General features: G+C 38.1%; 1 protein-coding gene across 2 annotated transcripts in view; it reads left to right on the plus strand.

The window, feature by feature from the left end:
* The first annotated feature begins 1547 nt into the window (after positions 1 to 1547).
* Positions 1548 to 16033, plus strand: part of FAR1 (fatty acyl-CoA reductase 1) — a 66564-nt gene continuing 52078 nt past the window's right edge. Inside the window, exon 1 of one of the 2 annotated variants that reach the window (XM_081279192.1) lies at positions 1548 to 1738. The gene's annotated coding sequence lies outside the window, so the exon portion shown is untranslated. The remainder of the gene's footprint in view (positions 1739 to 16033) is intronic. The other variant, XM_081279191.1, reaches the window with a different exon arrangement.

A 16033-nucleotide genomic window follows, 5' to 3' on the forward strand; every position in this document is an offset into this window, starting at 1 on the left:
CCAGGCTGGCCTCCAACTCCTTAGGCCAGTCTCTGGGTAACTGTGGATACAGGTGCATGCCATCCTGCCTGGCATGGCCTCGAGTTTTTGTTTGTTTTGGGGAAAGATCCACTTTAGGAAATGTTTCACCTGACCCTGGCTATTTCAGAATTTGGGTACTAGACTCAGTGGGTTCTAGGCCCTCTCTTTCGTCTTGCCTAGCATAGCAGATAGAATGCATACTCCCTGAAGGTAAGCAACTGTGTTAGATTTGTGTTCTGTGATTCCTTCCAGAAATGGTGTTGGACTGTGAGTCTTTGGATGTAGAAACCATGGTTTCAAGTTTTTCAACTTTGTTCCTGGGCTTAGAGTTTAGGTAGGCCACAGAGAGAAGGCAGCATAATAAACTTTTGTAGTTTTCAACTGGGTGCAGTACTTTTGAGTGTCTTTGTGTTACTAACAGCGCCAGGCACTGAAACAAGCTCTGAAGCCCTAAAAAAAAAAAAAAAAAAAAAAAAAAAAAAAAAAAAAATCGACATCTGGTCCATCCTTAAAGTTTTAACCGATGTGTGCTATTCACTGTGCCAGGAGCTTTAACTCATTTTTACTTCTCACAAATGCTTTTTTTTGGTTTGTGGCTTTTAATTGACAGCTAACTCCTAGTGGGGATTGTTTACTACGGAGTAATTCTGATGATCCCTTCATTATTTTAAGAAGTGAATTATATCTCAACATAGTGCGTAGAGTGCACTAACCTTAAGTGTACAGGTCGATTAATCTCTACACATGCACACATCCCAGTAACTACTACCCAGATTAAAATAAAAAGAACTTTTCCAACACCTACTAGATTCCTTCTTGCCTTTTCCCACCAAACAAGTTCCCACTCCTCAGAGATAACCATTATTCCAACTTTTCTCATCAAACCTAAATTCTGTACGGCATGATCTTGGAGAAAGTAGTAGGTGGAATGATTTGACCTACAATACGGTGGGGCTGGGCGATGCTCTCCGTAACTGGGGACCATGCAGATTCAGGGGTCCACAGAGCGAAGGTTTCGTTCTCACGGACCCAAACCCAGATGGTAGTTGTCCAAGATATTCCCTCACCCTCAGCACCCTCCAAAAAGCACGGCAGACGCCGTGTAAGCAGAGCTGGAGCACGCTACAATGGCTGCACACAGCCTCCTGCGCCGGCTTCCCCGCGTGCTGTTCGCTTTTCGCGTGGGCACCCCTCCCGCGCCACCAGCACCCGGGCGTGGCCCTGGGTGCTACCCGCACAGACGCTAGCTGCCAGGGGGCGCTGCCGAGCCTGGGATGTAGGGCGCGCGCCCATTGGCTGAGCTTCTCTCCGCCGGCCGGCCGCCGCGGCGCCCACCTCCGGGTCCTCTCGCAGCGCCCGGATTGGCCGTTCGCGTCCCACTGGCGTTTGCTCCCGGCCCCCTCCCGCCCGGATGGAAACCTGGTGGGGGTTGGAGGGCTGAGCCGGGGGAGGAGGGAGTGCAGTAAGGGTGTGCGCGAGAGCCAATCCAGGGCAGACGTGAAAAAGGGGCGCCGCGCCATCCAGTCACATCCCGAGGTGCGGTCGGGGCTCGTGACGCGAGTGTGGGCCGCAGCCAATGGGCGGGCCTCTGTCTGTCCGCTCTTCAGCAGCGGGTCGGGGGCGGTGGAAACGCGAGTGAGGAGAGCGCGGCGGCAGCGGCGGCGCAGCCATCGCGGGATTGCCGGGGGGAGAGCGAGGCCCGAGTGTCTGCGTCTAGGTGAGAAGCAGGGGCACCGCGGGAGGGCCGGGCTGCTGGCTCCTCCCCGCCTGGCCCGGACCGCGGCTGTCGGAGCCGGGACGCAAGCTGGGTCGAGGTGGGGCCGCTGGCCTGTCCCGCCCCCGCCCCCACCCGCGTCCGCCCGGAGCCGGGGCGCCCGCGTCAGCCCGGATGGTCTCTGCAGTGTGGCCCGGCCGCCGCCCTCCCAGGGGCCGGGACCGCTGGGGAGATGTAGGAAAGGGCCTGGTTGGCAGCCGCGGAGCCGGGGGCGCCGCCTGGGGTGGGAGGCCGCGTAGAGATGGCGAAGGTGGGGCGGGTAGTTAACGGGGGAGCGGGCTCGAGTGCTCGAGAGAGCGTGGCGGCAAAAGGAGGCCTGTGATTGAAGGATTTGGGGTCTGGAGAGGAAGAAAGTGATGGGAAGCGGGTGATGCTCAGGAAAGGGTGTCCGGGGAGAAAGCGTGGGACTGGGAAGCGTGGTTGGCCTCTTGGAAGAAGGCAGCGACAGGGGTTAGGGGAAATAGCTGGGAGCGAAAGGTTTGGGTTTTGAAGGTTAGTTCTCTGGACAAATGGGGACACGTGGATCTCGAGTAAGCAATGCATCTTTGAAGCCGGAAGGTGACTGAGCGGGGAGGCTTTAGGTGAGATATGAATGGAGGATGTTTGACGAGGCGTTATTTGGCCTGTTTGAAAGTACACAGGGAGCACGAGAGGTAGAATTAATTATGTGAGTAGCTGAAGGCTGTGAATCTTTTATGAATAGTTGAGCAAGAACAGTCTGGAAAGACGGAAGGAGCCAGGTCCACAGATTCATTCACACTATACACTGGAGACCGAAAAGTGTTAACTCACTTTTGAGGTTGATAATCCTTCTTTCAGCCTCCGCACCCTACTTCCCACTCTCATTGACAATCCAACTAATTGTTTTACTTCAGCAGCGTACAAACTTACCTTCTCCAAAGTAATGGGCACAAATATTGTTTGCTTTTGAGTGGACAGCTGTGAGGAGATACTTAATTCTTTACATTAAAAAAAAGTCAAATGCGTTAGTTTATAGGCAACATCAGAAAATACTCTGGGAATATCTGCCCTAGAGGGGAGTTTCTCAGTTGTATTTTTGGGCCTGTGTAATACAGCATTAAAGTGATGCAAGACCTCTTACAGTAACACAATAATTAATGTGTAAGTACAGCCCGGTTTTTTTTTTTTTACAGGATCATCCTTTTTGAAAATGTAGTGAAATTTGAAGATGTGTTATGCTTTCTGGGAAGTTTCAGCTTGAAAAGTTTTATAGCTAAGTTAGTTCAAAATTCTTTTCAGAAAAGAAAGACATAATTTACATATATCACTATTACTGCCTTTCTGTTTGAAATTTTGGGGGTGTTTATTTGTGGTGTGTGGACAGAGGTTGGGGCCAGAGAAAAGGTAGTGTGAACAAAGGTGGCCCACTACCACATACATATCCAGTGGATTTATTTATTTATTTATTTAATATATTTTTATATTAGTTGTTGATGGATCTTTATTTCATTTACTTATTCATAGGTGGTGCTGATAATCAAACCCAGAGCCTCTCACTTGTTAGGCAAGCACTCTACCACTGAGCCCCAACCCCAGCCCTATCCAGTGGATTTAAATGAGAGGAATAATTTTTGTTTGAGGATGGGACAAAAGACCATGAAAGAGTTACAGTGTCAGGGACAAAATGCAAAGAGAGCAGTTGTTGTATGGGGTGTTTTTTTTGTTTACCAGATCAGGGAAGCATTGTAACTAATGGATCATTCTTTGGGATGCAGAAATAATTTTTGTGGAAGTTATTTTTTGGTAACACTATTAACTATGACCACATTTTACCCTTAGTGTAACAGAATACTTAAGTGTTGAGGCCATTTGAAGCAGAGAAGTAATCCTAGTGGTGTGGAGTTAATCAGGGAAGGTTTCTGAAAAATGTGAGTTTTCAGTCATCACTTGAAGTATTAGTTAGGATATGAGTTAATAGAAGACCCAATAATGGCAGTCCAGTTTGGACATAGTATGAGCAACTATGGAAAAGAATCACAAATTAAAAATGTTTTTTAAGGATAATTGAATATTTTGAATGAACATTTAAGGGTGTGGGAATCAAGCCTCTTGTTGCAGCTTAGTTGATAAATGATGGTTCTGTGTGGTGTCTAGGAGATAATTTGAACAGTTGATAGATTAAAGATTGGCAATAAAGGAAAGTGCACAAAAAATTTTTTTGATAAGCAAATGTAGTAAAAATAAGTTGGATTATTGAGAGGTAAGTTTGATAGTCAATCACATATACTTAGAAACATTTTTGAGTTTTATAGATTATATTGATAGTAAAAACTGCTTGGCTTTGAGCTTTCTAAGTATCATATTTGGATTATCTAAAAATTATAGGTGGGGGAGCCTGAGGTTCAGAGAGATTTAACTTGCCTAAGGTCACACAGCTAATAAATGGCAATGTTAATTGAGCATTGATGCCAGGCACTATACTACGTGCACAAGATTCCTAGTGGACAAGAAAATTCAAGGGTTTGGCTTGAGCCATTTTTTTTTTTTTTTAAGAGATTGTTATAGAAAAAGATCCAGTGAAGAAATTAAAAGATTTCTTGGAGAGATTTTTGTAGATACCAAGGAATATGCTATTGATAGAAACCTAAGAAAGAAGGAAGTGTTCAGCAACAAAATATCTAACTGAAAGACTTGGAGGAGCAATGATAAGAAACTACTGAGTTAAATAAGGAAAAAAAAGAAAAGTAAATTTAGTCAGGATGAAGGTATTAAAATATGGGCAGGTAATCATGCTTAGTGCCAAATTTAAATATTTGGCATGATCATAGTTCTGATCAAATCCACAGGAAAGATGATGGTAGGTCCCCTTATATTACTTTAATCTTTTGCTAAAAAGATCTTGAATGGTTTAAAGATGCTTATACTTTGGTTTAGTTCCAAATTAAAAAAAAATGATAATGGGGGGGGCATAAAAACCATTCAACAGAAATGAGCTAATAAGGAATATGTAGTATTTGGTCTGAACTTGGAGTGAGAGAAAAGAAGGTCTTATTTCAGTACCTACTCCATATAAGCCACTTTGGTAGGCTGTTCCCATCTTGGAAATAACTGAATTATTGCTGGTGGGAATTGAAACTCTACCTACTAGAAGAAGGCATTTACTTAATTTGAGAGATGGGGTTACCAAAGTACTCCTAGAGGTATGGTCTTGACTTCCTAAACATTTGTTTCTTAGAGGTAAATAAATGAGTTTAAGCTTAAAAGAAAACAAACCACTCGTAGAATTGAACCATCTTAACTGTTTCTTTTGGTATCCATATCCTTCCTTGGTCTCACACATTGATTCTGTAGTTCCTCTCTTGGTGGGTTTGTCTTGGGCCTAGAGTTTCAGTTCAGTAAGGCAGTATGAAAGTACTGAATTTACATTTAACTGATTGACTTAAACAGTTAAAAATTCATCATTGTTTTCCCAATTTGAAGGAAGAAGATAAATATATTTTTAAAAAGCTTTTTTTTTTTTTTTAACCAAGGAATTATTCCCAAGCAACTAGTAGGATTTGTCCTAGAATCAGTACAGATTGATTAAATGAAGAGGGAGGAGTCTTACATATCAGTTTAGTGTTTAATTTTATTTGGCCCATGAGGATTATAGGAGAAAACTAAATGTGATTCCTATTTTATTTAGGCACTGTATTATATTCCTTAAATAAATAACATATAATTCTCAATTCTTTCATGTGTGTGTCTTATTTCACAGATGAGAAGAAGGAAGTTCAGAGAAGTTGGTAATTCTCCAGAGGTTGGAGAGCTAAGTAGCAGATCTGGGATTCAAACTTTGCTTTGTCTCCAAAACTCTAGCGTGAGACAAATAACAAGAAGGACTTATTTATGTTAGTAACTGTAATTGGGGCAGAGAGCCACATAATCATAGGTATTTAATAACTGTTACCCTAGAGAAAATGGGACTTCTTGCTCCAAGTGTTTGTGCCTTGTAGTACTGCCTCAAATGAGAGTGCTATCGATGTGTCTTACAGGATACATTATATTACATTTTCTTGCTTTAGAGATGTATGTTTTCACATTCTGATATTTTTCAAAATGAAGATGTATTTTACTTTATCTTTATATTAAAATGTTTATTAAATGGTCTTAAAGTCAAATGAGTCTCAAAATTGAGGAAATATGGTAGATGTCTGTAGTTTGCATTCTTAACCATTTTTTTACCAATTTGTTCATTTTCTAACCAGTCTCCCTTTACTTATCGTATCACATTCTTTTATTTATTTATTTTTTTCCAAAGAGAGAGAGAGAGAGAGAGAGAGAGAGAGAATTTTTTTTTTAATATTTATTTTTTAGTTTTTCGGCGGATACAACATCTTTGTTTGTATGTGGTGCTGAGGATCGAACCGGGGCCGTATGCGTGCCAGACAGCGCACTACCGCTTGAGCCACATCCCCAGCCCCCATTACATTCTTTTATAATATGGTATAATATAAAATTGAAGTATGTAGTAAAATTGCACGACAAAATAACTCATTCTCTTTAATAGTGTGCTGTAGAAAAAGTGTTGTGATGTAGATATTTTATATTAGACAGTGAATCAGCAGATTTAAGTTTCAGTCTTGGTTAGCAACTTGCTGTATACTCTAGGCAAGTCACTTCCCCTCTTTGGTCTTTAGTTTCCTCATCCGTTAAATGGAAGACGGGTGGGGAACTTTTAAGCCAGCTGTGGTTGAACAAGCATTGTGCCCTCTTTCTAATTAAAAACATGGATGTTTTAGATATCGTACCTTTTATGAAAACTGTACTGCTTTTACTGTTTTTTAAAATATTTTTATTAGTTGTTGATGAAATTTTTTATTTTATTTATTTATTTGTATGTGGTGCTGAGAATCGAACCCAGTGCTCACACATGCTAGGAAAGCGCTCTACCACTAAGCCATAATCCAAATCCCACTTTTGCTGTTTAGCTCTATTGTAGAGCAAGTGCTATAAATCCTCTCTGGCTAGAATGTTTGTGAGTGTGCATATCAACATTCATATATAAGCCCCTTTGAGAAAATGATGCCTCTTTGTGTGCATATTAACCATTTGACAATTTTAAGATTATTTTGAAATATCTACTATAGATCATTTTTACATTCCGTGGAATTCTTAGAAATGTTGGAATTTCATGAGCTATCCTTGTGTTTAGGGAATTCATACCATGATAATTATGAGGTGTTCTGATTGAGAGTAAATTTTGGTTTTTTGGTACTGAGGATTGAACGCAAGGGCACTTAACCTGAGCCACATCCTCAGCCCTTTTTATTTTTTATTTGGAAACAGAGTCTCACTGAATTGCTCAGGGCCTCACTAAGTTGCTGAGGTTGGCTTTGAACTTGAGATCCTCCTGCCTCACCTTCCCTACCCGCTGGGATTATAGACATGTGCCACCACGCCCTGGAAAATATTAAAGTATATTAAGCAATTCTTAAAGTTTAAATCCTCTCTGAACATTCTCTCAAGGGCCTGTCCTATCTCTTTAGAAAAATGTACATACGCACTTAATTTTCTTGTAATTTTAAGGATTTACTAAAACTCCCAAAGCCCATTCAAGTATCCTTCGGGATCTGTAGATCCTGGTTTAATAATTCATTCTTTAATATAAGGGTAGAGAACATACTGTTAAAATTCAACTAAATTATCATGTGTTATGCTCACCTTTTACAAATGATTATTTTTTAATAGGAGTGATAAAATCATGAAGTTTATCATACAATTGTGTAATTTTTAAAAATTAGACTAATTCTCAATTGGATTCTTGTAGGAAAACAAGCTGGTTTAATAAATAAGTAGTAATGATTTTACAAAAGATTTTGGAGTAGGTGTATGGTACTTTATATCATGACAACTATCCATCCTGAATTAACAATAAATAGAATACATGATACAAAAGTGAACAATGACTGGGTGTGGTGATGGATACTTGTAATCCCAGCTACTCAGGAGGCTGAGGTAGGAGGCTTACAAGTTCCAGGCCTACCCGGGCAATTTATCAAGATTCTGTCTCAATATAAAGTTGAAAAGGGCTGGGAATGTACTTCAATAGTAGAGCACCACTGGATTTAATCTCCAGCATGTGGGGGGAATAAATACATCACCACCACCCCCCTTCCCTGCCCCCAGAGATAACTGGGTTCAATCCTCAGCACCACATAAAAATAAATAAAGTTTTTTTTAAAAAAGTGATTATAAAAAAGCTCAATAAAAAGCAAGAATAATGATAATTGAAAACTATGATCAAGTTAGGACAACTTAACTGATAGTGTTTCACCTTTAAGCATTTAAGATCATTTGGAGGGAAAGTTTTGTTAAAAAATTTTGAAGTTCACATCTATGTTGAAATAACTCCTAGAAGTAATGTACAGTTTTTGATTTATAAAGGATTGATTCTCCATCCAGCCCTGAGACCATAAACATTCATCAGCCACTTAGTTTGAAAGAAGTCTTAAATAAATCTCTTGAAAACACATGGTTTAAAAAACTTCATTGTACTTAAAATATTTAATCATTATTTATTAGCATGAGGAGAATCCTTAAGAGATAGGAACCAGATGAAGTAGTTGGTAATAGAACATTTAATTGTAGAGCAATGCATAAGTGTTTGAGGATGGTAAATATTAGGTGCAGTGTTTTAAAAGTGATAACCTTTGTGACTTGTTGGAGTTAATAATTCCCTAAATATGGGGCTCAGGTTATAGCTCAGCAGTAGATCGCTTTCCTCGCACTTGTGAGGTACTGGGTTCAATCCTCAGCACTAGGAAGGAAGGAAGAAAGAAATTGTGTCCATCTTGTGTGTGTGTGTGTGTGTGTGTGTGAGAGAGAGAGTTACTGGGTTCAATCCTCGCAGGGAGGGAGGGAGGAAGAAAGGAAGGAAGGAATTGTGTCCATCTGTTTTTTTGGTGCTGGGGATCGAACCCAGGGCTTTCTGCATGCAAGGTAAGCACTCTACCAACTGAGCAATAGCCCCAGCCCTTGTGTCCATCTTTAAAAAAAAAACTTAAGAAATAATTATTCCCTAAATATCTAATGCCTGACTAGCAAATAACTTATTCTAATCATAGTAGTAAAATGTAGACTGTGAGGGCCAGAAGATGATTTAACAATCATTGATCTGGCTGCCTCTTCAGTGTATTCAAGGAGTGATCAGAGAGGTGAATTGACTTGCCCAGGGTCATTTGTTTATAGTAATCTTAAGGATGTCGTTATTCATTATTCTATCAGATGGTTGCTATGTCTTTTGTGCTTATTTATTTTCATTATCTTTTCATTCTGGATCTCAGTATCCAGAGAAAGAAATGTCTTTAACACAGGGTTTTTAGCACTGTAATTTGATAAATTGACTTAAGAATTCTGAATTCTTATAGTCTGTTTATACTTTGCAATATATATTTTCACCCTATCTTTAGTATAAATGGATACAGGGTTTATTAGGATAAATCTTAATTCAGTTCCACAGCTAAAAACACTGAAAAATCCAGAAAGTCATTACACACTTCCCTCATGGTTTTTATACTTTTCTGAGCTGATCCCTGACATTTAGTTGCAATCTATGTCTATGAAAGTGGCAATATTTTAAAGCTAAACTAAGAAAAGATTTTCCAAAGAGTGCTTGTTAGTGGGGATTTATTAAGATATCCTTGTAGCACTTCCTTCTAACTCAAAACTAGAGACTGGAGAGATCATTGACATCCAAGTTCAAACACTTCTTACACTCCTCAATTCTACCACATTTGGTTGGTGTGGCCAGGGAGAAGGCCCTGCCCCCTCATTAGTGATCATAGCCAGAGTGAGGACCCTTAAAACAGTGACTTTCAAGCTTTTTTAATCCTGGCCCTTTAGCTGGGTCATCTTTTAGTTGAGCAATTTTCACTTTTTAGTGAGATAATAGCAGTTATCCAGTACAGGTAGTTTGGGGAGACATTTTCACTAGTTAGGGATATGGATAGTTCTTAATTGAATCACAAAAAAGTCTAGACCAGTGAGAAACTTACTGATGGAATTGTATAGTTTATTCTTTAGAGATTTAATAAAACAGCTAAAACTAACTTGGTAATGATGGAGTGAAACTTATGGTAATTTTTAATTAAAAAAGCAAGAATAGGGGCTGGGGTTGTGGCTCAATGGTAAATCACTTGCTTAGCACATGTGAGGGACTGGGTTCAATCCTCAGCACCACATAAAAATAAATAAAGGTTAAAAAAAGAGTAATCAACAAAATCTCAATAAAAAGCAAGAATAATGATAATATGAAACCATGATCAAGCAAGGACAACTTAACTGATAACATTATCTCTTAAATCATAGAATTACAGCTTTGAGTGTGAATATGTGGTAGACATACTAGTCTTTCTTAGTTGTAACTAGACTTATAGTTGAGAACAAGTTGAAGTCTTTGGTACATTCTAATATGTTAATTTTTGCAATTCTTGATAACTGGCTTGATATTTTATTTATAAATAGCCTTATGGATCAAAGGAATATCATAATTTCTATTGAGAGGTCTGGCCCATTTTTTAGAAAGTCATTACCTTAGAAGGCCTAGATGGTGATCCTAATACATGAGTATCGTTATTTCCTCTTCTGTACTGGGACATTTGTGAAGGGCATAGTTTAGAGTTCCTAGGTCTCTTTCATGGGGACATTTTGTAGTTTTTGATATGCTAATGTACTTTGCTAATCTGGTTGGGTATAAAGTATAGGATTTCCTGGCCCCATTTACCACAGATACTGCCTTGGAGGATTGAAACCTTCTTTCATGTTCAGCCTTGAAAACAGATTCTGAGTAAGAAAATGGCATGTGAGAAATAGAAAATATAATATACATATGAGGAAGTGGCTTCAGAGCAACTTTTCTGCTTGTAAGGGTTGCAAGTCATTTGTTATAATTAGACTGAATCTTTTTTGTTGTTGTTGTTGTGCTGGGGATTGAATCCAGGGCCTGGCACATGCTAGGCAAGCCCTTTACCACTGAACTACCCACCTAGACCCTCAGTCTGTGTCTCAACTGCTTCTGTAATCAGCAAAATACCCATTTCTACCACCTTGTTTTAAAAAGCATTAATATCCATAAGTAGTATTTGATTTATTTTAATTAGATGCACAAGATACATAATTAGTAAATTACCAGAATCAGTTTTGGGGTAAACCTTTTTTGTAGTCTGCATGTAGCATTCAGAGTAAACATGGTACATTTTTTTGTAACGTCAGTTTTACTCAGTAATTTGAAATATTTTTATATTAATCCTCAGGTATATTATAGACACAGCACAACTTTTATGAATTTTTAAGCCAAACAGAATATTTCAGTTTCTTCCGTGTTGGCAAAATTTGAAAAGCCCTATTTTAAAAATATTAGTGTATCATGTGTTTTATTTCTTTGAGACTGAAATGCTAGGATAAAAACTTGTCTTTGTGAAAACATTTTTATTAAGGTAAAGAGTGAATAAAGGATAATAGTTAACTAAAAAAGAATCATATGTGACTTACTGCAAATACCTGTTTAATGATTATCTTCCTCCTAGAATGCAGTTATAAATACATGTTTTTCCAAACAATGAAATGAGATACTTCCTCCTGCCCACAGTCTCAATAACTAATTGCTAGAACTATTTACATTTTTAAAATTTTGGTATTTCTATTTATTGTTTCATATTGCAAACTATGTATAAAGAAGAACAGAGCCTTTCTTTTAACAGGCTTTACAGTAGGGAAATTTCCTAATGGTACAGGCCTTGAGCTTAGAACCAAGAAACAATATTACTGACAAGTTTTAAGTTTTCTGGTCAGCAGGTAATTTTAATGCCATAGAATTGACATTTCCTCTCGGTAGTAGAATTTGACTTTTTAAGAAGTCTTTGTATTTGGTTTTTACATCACTCTTGTGTTGATTTTCTTCAATGTCTAGAAATTTTCAGCATAAAATAAAATCCTAGAAGCATTTTAGATCTTGTGAAAGTGCCATGGTTAAGTAGCAACATCTGTATATAAAATAGTTGTTTAATGACCTAAGCACTAATAAACCTATTGCAATTTCTTACTTCCAAAAAAAAAAAAAATACCTTACACATTGGGAAAAATAGGACACAGAGTTAAATATTGCTATATCAAGGCCTTTGTAGGCAAACAGAGTAGCCATTATATTTACTTCAATGGATGCTTACAACAGAGTTGGACACTAGCATCTTTTATTGAAAAAAGAAATGTTAACAAAGATGTTAGAGCTGTTCTTTTGTTTGTGGAAAAATGCCCTATAAGCCTTAATTTTTGAAAAAGGACTCGCTATTCTTAGTAGCTTGACTAAAATAAAAAGTTTATATACTTTGAGTTTATACTTTGGATTTTTATTTGTTGCATATATAACTTATTTTCAGATGAAGTTTTCATTTATGTTGAGTCTTAAAACACTAAAGATTCCATTCATAATGTATATATGTTTCAAAACATCATATTGTATATGATATATAATTTTATTTGTCATTAAAGAAAAAGATTCTAGAGTAACCAAGATATAGTAGAAAAATACTGACTACGCCATCTAGACCATTTGTTCTCACTATGCTTTCAGATGGGAGTTATAGAAAATCTTCAAGTACATACTTACCTAGAGGCTTCTTCATAGTATAACTAAAATGAATTTTCTTGCTTTTGGATAGAAGCATATCACCTTCAAGTGGTAACTAATGATTAAAGTTCACAGTTAATCAAACGTGGGAAAGTGAAATTATTATTCAATAAATGAGATTATTTGGTAGACAAAATATTTGAAAGTAGGAGGTCCATGAACCATATTTTTAAAAGTTTTGATTGGCTAAAAATATATGTTGAGGGGGGCCGGGGTTGTGGCTCAGTGGTAGAACACTTGCTTAGCATGGGATAGGCACTGGGTTCCATCCCTGGCACCACATAAAAATAAAACAAATAAAGGTATGTGTCCATCTACTACTAAAATATATACATACACACATACACACACACACACACACACACACATAAACACACACACATACACACACATACATATATGTATGTTGAGGAATAACTCTTTGTTGTATCCTAGTATTATCTGTTACATATAAATAAAAGAAGCCATTGTTTGAACTGAAGTCCTATACTAGGCCCTAACATACCAGGCTAAAAATCAAAATGGAATCACTCATGTAAAACTTTCACATCACCAAACTGAAACTAAGCTATTTGTCTTTCTGAGAAATCAGAAATAGAGCAGTAGCAGCAAATTTTCCAAATAGGCTAGTTTCAATTGGTATGATAGTATAAGTTCCCTCTGCCTCAATTTGTAATACAAAAAAAGGTAACCTGAAGTACCTGATGTTAACCAATCAGTTATTAGTAGTCTGTTTACCTGTTGTCACTTAACAAGGAAAATAACTTCAAAATGATCAATCTTATTTTCTGTTTTTGTTTATTTCTGCTTTCTTTAGCTTTTTTTCTGTTCAACATCTGTTTAGCTCATTCTGTTTTATAGAATAAAGTGTTGTTTCATTGTAGAATAAAAAATAAAACCAACTAAGATTGTTAAACTAGGGACTGGGGTTGTGGCTCAGTGGTAGAGCGCTCACCTAGCACATGCGAGGCACGGGGTTCGATCCTCAGTACCACATAAAAATAAATAAATAAAATAAGGTATTGTGTTCAGCTACAACTAAAAAAAAATTTATAAAAAAGATTGTTAAATTAAATTTTTGCAATTTTGTCCTTTGACATATCTGGCTACTGAGGAAAGGTCCCTGAGACTGCTGATTATTCTCTAGACCCCTGGAAGAATGCAGGAGAGGTACTGCTGACAGTCTCCTGTCTTCTTCATGGAGCCATGAGGGTTATAAGTCCCTTTTGCATCGAGTTCACAATCTTTTGGTTTTGGGGGTGCCAGCATTAATTTGCATTGTAGGAGAGCATATGACTATGGTGACTATGGGGTATTGCATTGTGGCATAGGAGTCACTGGCAAAAGCTGCAGTGGTGTCCAACCTACCCGCGGTCCGCCCCTGCCCCCAACACTGGGGATCTGACCCAGGGCCTCAATACATATTAGGCAAGGGCTTTACCACTAAGCTACATCCCCAACCCCAAATGTGCTGTTTTAAAGGTAGATGACAGTGATAGCAGTCCTACAGTGAGTGTGAATACTGGTTCCCAGAATTCAAAGGTATTAGAGTTCTATCCTCTACATTTCTATTTTTTACACACTGAACTGCAAAAAAACCTGACTAAACTAGTCTCAGCCAGGACTACAATTTGTGGGTATAATTCTAGTGTTTAAAACTATTAGGGTGCTTGCATGTTCTGATGGGCTTTATTTACATTTCCTTGAATTTGAGCTGTTTCTGCACCATCTGTATAGTCAACAGCATGTGATGGAAGTTATACTGTGACTTCCTGGGCTAGGCTGGAAAAGGTTAGAGAGTTTCTATCTATCTCACTAGGGTCTCTAAGCCATTAGCAGTTTTGTATGCAGTCTGACTAGCCTGAAATTATAATTCTTTATTAGGAAACCCAAACTGCCTCATTGGGAGATGTGAAGAGGCTGGAGTGTTAGAACTGTTCAGCCAGAATTGCTTAGTGGACCCCTTTCCAAATTCTTTTTTTTTTTTTTTTTAATTTTTTTTTAGTTGTCAATGGACCTTTATTTATTTATATGTTGTGCTGAGAATCAAAACCAGTGCCTCACACATGCTAGGCAAGCGCTCTGCCACTGAGCCACAACCCTAGCTCCTTTTTCCAAATCCTTGATCTGCAAAAATTGTTAGAGAATTAAATGACTGTGTTGTTGTAGGACAGTTTTAGAATGATTTTTATTATATAGTAATAATTAGAATACTGATTTTCCTGCAACTGCTACCATATACCGAAATTTGAAAAGGAACAGAAAGATACAATGGGTGCAGGTCCGTAGATGTCAGTGATTTATTCTGCAATCTGAACATTTACCTTCTTTTGATCTTTTTTCTTTGGCATGTGAAACTTTTCTATCTTTCCTATACCCATCTTGAAAAAGCCATTTCGTCCATAAGTGTTGAATCGAGTATATTTTTGTAATTGCAGCTTTCTTCATGTGTATTGGAATGGATCCATAATGTATTATGACATGAAAGCAAATGCACCATCTTTTTGAAGGCCTTTTGGACTACACTTTATTGTAGTTACTGTGATATTTGTCCTCCTCTTAGTTTTCCTAGGGCTGCCATACATTTTCATAAACTTGTCTCCTTAAGACAACAGAAATTTATTGTCTCAAGGTTCTGAAGGCCATAGGTAGGAACTCAAGATGTCAGCAGGGCTGTGCTGCCTCTAATCGTATAGGGAAACTAAACCAGTAGGGAAATTCTTCCTTGCCTCTTCGGCATTCTTTACTGGCCATCTTTGTTCCCTGTAGCTCCAGTCTTTGCCATTGTTCTCACATGCTATTATCCTTGTTTGATTGTGTCCTTACATGTGAGACCCTCTTTATAGATCAAAGTAGTGAAATCTTAGACATTGTATTTTTAGACCTTACTGCTTTTCCATTGATGTTTTCTAATTTATACTTTTTTTTTTTTTCCTGAAAGTTTGTGGAATACTGTTAAAAAAGGAATTGGCAGGGTTGGAGTTGTGGCTCAGTGGTAGAGTGCTTGCCTGGCATGTGTGAGGCCCTGGGTTCGATTCTCAGCACCACATTTAAATAAATGAATGAAATAAAGATCCATCAACATCTTTAAAAAAAAAAAAAGGAATTGGCAAGGGCTGGGGTTGTGGCTCAAATGGTAGAGCGCTTGCCTGGCATATGCGAGGCACTGGGTTTAATCCTCAGCACCACATTAAAAATAAATAAATTAAACAAACGTACTGTGTCTGTCTACAACATATGTGTGTGTGTGTGTGTGTGTGTGTATAAATAAATAAATAAATAAATAAATAAATAAATAAATAAATAAATAAAATAATGAATTGGCAAACTTTTTTTCCATTTTATTGGAACATGGCCATGTGCATTTATTTATTGTCTGTGGCTACAATGATAAACTAATAAATATTAGTCCATTTTTATTTACCACAATGACATACCTGAGGCTGGGTCACTTTATTAAAGAAGAAGATGATGTAGTAGTTTATTTAGCTTATAGATCTGGAGATTCAAGGGACTGCTTCTGGTGATGGCCTCCTTAAGTCTTAAGGCAGTGCAGGGCATCACATGGCAATGAGATAGTGTGTGTCCGTATCTATATCCTCTCTTTCCTT

Source organism: Spermophilus citellus, assembly GCF_964194105.1.
Source record: "Spermophilus citellus genome assembly, chromosome: 2".
NCBI classification, from domain to species: domain Eukaryota; kingdom Metazoa; phylum Chordata; class Mammalia; order Rodentia; family Sciuridae; genus Spermophilus; species Spermophilus citellus.